At 55.0% G+C, this 4,441-nt stretch overlaps 1 pseudogene; it reads left to right on the top strand.

Annotated features, from left to right (window-relative positions):
• Window positions 1-892: 892 nt before the first annotated feature.
• Window positions 893-3,787, top strand: LOC116589306 (annotated as a pseudogene).
• Window positions 3,788-4,441: the final 654 nt, after the last annotated feature.

The raw sequence follows: 4,441 nt of genomic DNA, 5'->3' as shown, positions 1-4,441 counted from the left end.
GGGGGGGGGGGGGGAGAGGGAGGTCTCTGCTCAGCAGGGAGCCTGCTTCCTCTCTCTCTGCCTGCCTTTTTGCCTACTTGTGATCTCTGTCAAATAAATAAATAATTTTTTTAAAAAATACATTAACAAAAAAGAATTCATAGCTGTGAAGCTCGGAACACTTTTTGAAGTAAAAGTGAATTTCAGAATTATGATTACTAAAAATGACAGGGAGGTTCCTCTTGAACTAAACAGGATTACCATGGCGACAACACATTATCAGTAAGGTAAAACTAACCCACCCTATGATGGTCTAATCCCAGCTCACCTTCCCTATTAGTGAATGAACAATCCAATGCCTGGTGAATTCCGCTTCACCATGATAGGAAGAGACAACATCAAAGGACCATAGAGCAACATTGTTATGAACGCTTGGCCACCACAAGCCAGCTATCCTTGTGGTAACTTTTCTGATACCTCCTGCTTAAAACCCAAAAGATCAGAAGGATGATGAGGGCCTGCTTTCATAATGTGCATTCATGCTGAAATCAAGACCGAGTGAGTGTTTGTCCTTCTGCTCCATGGGAACTCACCTTCCTGAGCTCATGTTGGGACACCTGCTCTGCTGTTCGACAGATGTACCACCCCAGGCCTTTGTGGCAGCCTGCCAGCCCCCACTGCCAATGTGCTTGTTAAAGATTTGAGAAGGGAGGCCCACTCCGAGTATTCAGCCATGGTGAAGAAGGCGAAGAAAGCCATCTTTGACCCAGTTCATCTCTCCAGACCCCCAACCTTAAACTGCGGCCTCGTAAAGACCTCTTTTAGGACCTCAGAGGTCTTACAGTCAAGCTTCTGAATGTCACTCTTGAAGCTCTGCACATACCACCCAGTTGGACCAAGGGTCCAAGGAAGCATGAGGGGCAAGGAAGAGCAAGAGGTGGAGGTGACCAAGGTGGGCTATGGCCCAAGGCAGGCCAGGGCTGTTGCTGCCATGAAAGAGGAGGCTGCCCATCACATGATGCTCACAGGCCCTGACACAGAGGTGGAAATCTACATCAGGCACAACCTGACTGGCCACAGCCCCACCCAGCAGCATCCATTTGAGCCCCAGGCTGGCTGAGCCTAGAGAGATGTGGGCTCACCTCATCATGGACCAGCACTCAGTACAGCTGTGCCCCTATCACCATGATTATATGGCACATCCCCTACTACAGCTGGCTGACTTTCACGTCTTCATGCTGCTGCTCTGGGCTTGACCCAGCTGGACCATATGCAGCTGCCACCAGCTGACCACAGGTGGAGGACCCTCCATCCTGCTCTATAGACTGGCACTGTGCAGCCTGCACCACATGCGGACCACAGAGCATGACACACATGTCCTGAGCTCCCCATTACCCTGGGCTCTGTCAGCCTGGCCATATGGGACTACAGAACATCCACTACCTCTGCCTGAACCTCAATGACATGGTGCTGAACACTCCAACCTTCTAGCTGCTGCTACACCAGTGTGTCAAGGAGAAGCTGCTGAAGGTGAAGGCCCCCCTGCACGAACAGAGGTCACCATGGCAGACACAGAGCGCACGCGATGCTGCTTCAGAGTCTGGGGGAGCCAGTCACAGGTGTCTACGCCAACTACTAGATATATACGTCTGCTGAAACATACATCATGGTCAGCTTTGCCAGCTGCCTCACCATCTACAAGATCATCTACATGTTCCTCTTCTTGCTCTGCCTCACCCTCTTCCACATCTACAACAGCCTTTGGCAGAAGCTGTTTGAAATGTTCTGGCGGCTGGCCATGGTTTACACTGTATTGGGGCTCATTGCTGCCTATAATTTCCAGTTGAACAGTCTTGCCATACACTGGAACGACCTGATGGGCTTCACCAATGAGCAGCTGGAGGACACAAGCCTGGAGCGGTTCCACATGCCCAAGTTCTTCTCTAGCATCCTCATCCCTGGCTTCTCCTGCTTCCCTGCACCCTGCCTGCCCTGCACCCAGCACTTTATGCAGCTCATCAAGCATGTCCTCTGACCTGGCACCACCTCCCATGTCGGGTTCACAGGAAGTGTGTGGTGTGTGGGACCCCACTGCTGGAGTAGCAGGAAGAGGAAGAGTAGGTTTCCAGGGACAAGGGGTTGAGCGCAGCTGGCTCCCATCAAGCCATGTAAGTCCCAGAAGCCACAGCCAACAGGTGGGTCCTGGTGACCATGCAGCCACTGGACTTGGTCACTGGCTTCTGGCTTGGATGGTGTTCTTCTGATGTCTGCTGGAGCTGCCTGTCTTCAAGCAGGCGGTCCTGCACACTGTCTGCATGACCCTCATGGAGGTGTTAGTGATGAACCTTCTGCTGGTTGTGCTGTGGGGCTTCACCCTGCCCTACTTCCACTTCTGGCCTCAGGCCAGTCCACCTTCTGGATATGTATTATCATTATGTGCAAGATGGTCTATCAAGATCATCAGCCCCCTTGAGTATTCCAAAAACTACCGAGCCCTTCCTCAATAGCACCAACTTGCAGAAGACAGAGATCAATCAATTCTTGCTGCACCGGCGGCCCACGAGTCTTGCTAACTGGTTTGGGGGTGTGGAAGGTCTTCCTGAACCTGGGCTATATCCAGAACCACCTACAGGCCCTGCTGCTGCCCCCCAAATGCCACCTACAGGCATTTGAGGCCACCATGTACCAGTGCCAGGAACATCAACACCCATAGCACCTGCTGGACCCACCAGCTGCCCAAGCTGTCTATAAGGGACAATACTCTCTAGTGGCTGAAATGGGGACTACTCCACTACCTCAAATTCTTCTACAGACTTGGACTAGAGATCTTCCTGGTGGCCATGAACATGTTTGGGCTGTGCAGGAACTTCATGGTCATGCTGCAGTGGCTATCCTCAACCACCAGCACTCTAGGCTATTGCTGGCCTCTTCCTGATACTCTTACTGTTTTCCCAATACCGGATACACCTTGGCATTCCTGTGCATAAACTACCTGTGTCACTGAAGCAAGACCATCTTTGTGAATTCCACACTTAAGTGGCTGTACCTACCCAAGTTATTCAGGGCCTCCAACTCCACCAACCTCATAAGTGATTTCCTCCTGTTGCTCTGCTGTGGTAGGTGTTCTCTTCCAAGTACAAGGAGCAGCTGGCATCAATACTGACCACCTGGAACCTGTCAGGGGGAGCCCCACGCCATGCCCAACTTTATCCCCTGTGGATCCTACCTTAGCATGCTGGAGATGGCCACCTTTTGCTTCCTCTCCTGGTTGGTGTTAGTCAAGACAGCTCCCCACATCAGCATCTTCAAGCTGGGCTACCCACTGACCCACTTCTACCTGCTGCTCTTCAGCACCAAGCTGCAGAAGAACACATGAGCCTGCCTCCTGCCAAGGGGCTGCCTCATTCTCTGCAAGCTCACTGTCATCTCCAAGGACATCCGCTTGTTCCTGTCCTGTGTGTATGTGGAGCAAATGCAGAGCAACTTCTGCTGGGCCATCCAACTTTTACTCTGCCTCATGTGCTGCATCAGGGGTGACCATAACCCCAGGGAGATGCCAGGACTGCCTGCTGCAGGTGGAGGAGGCCAGATCCTACCTGACAGTCTCTGCTCCCTGTTCCCGCTGCTGCAGCACTGCATCTTCCTCAGCCACCACTCCCTGCACATCAAGGCCGAGCTCCAGATCTTCCTGCTGCCCACCACCCTGCAGGCCTCCAGGAGTTTTGCCCTCTTCAAAGCCGCTGACCTCAAAAGCATCGACCTGCACCACAAAGCAGAGAAGTCCCCGGCGCAGCTGTGCCAAGCCTGAGAGGCACAAGCAGGACCCGACGGGCAGTGGCCCCCCCAGAAACCAGAAGCCAGGGCCGGGCAGTCCAGAGGGCTTCTCCCTGCTGCAGTGACAATGGTGCTGGCTGTGACTAGACCACGTCACAGCCATTCCCTCCCGCCTGGGACCACTGTTCGAGTCCGACGGGGAGAAGAAGGCGGCCTGGCCCAAAGAGCCCAGGTAGTGAGCACAGAACGCCTTCCAGATGGCAGAGCAGGGATAGGATAGGTGACCAGAGTCCTGGCAGTGCTGAGGCGGCGGTGGCAGGAGCCGGCAGAGCAGCTGCCCACAAGGACTGCCCGCGTCCGGAAGCGGAGCCCGCGGAAGGCGTGGCGCAGCCGCGTGACGCAGCCACGTGACGCAGCGAGCGCGGATCCCGAGGTTCCTGTGGGGGAGGGGCTCTGCGCTGGCGGAAAGGGCTGACACACGGGCTGCGCGCCTGCAGGAGCGCCGCGAGCCACGTGCTGGGCCGCGGGTGCCACGTTCCCCACGCCCTGGGGCCCCGAGCTCCTTCGGAGGACAGTCACTGGCGCGTACTGGGCCAGCCGTAGGAGAGCGAAGTCCAGGCCATGTTGCAGGGCCCCTCGCAGGCCCGCCCTGAGCAAGCACGTCCTCAGGGAAGCCGCCGAGCCTACA

The sequence above is a fragment of the Mustela erminea genome, chromosome 4, assembly GCF_009829155.1.
Source record: "Mustela erminea isolate mMusErm1 chromosome 4, mMusErm1.Pri, whole genome shotgun sequence".
NCBI classification, from domain to species: Eukaryota; Metazoa; Chordata; class Mammalia; order Carnivora; family Mustelidae; genus Mustela; species Mustela erminea.
This window is presented reverse-complemented; position numbering and strand designations above follow the sequence as displayed.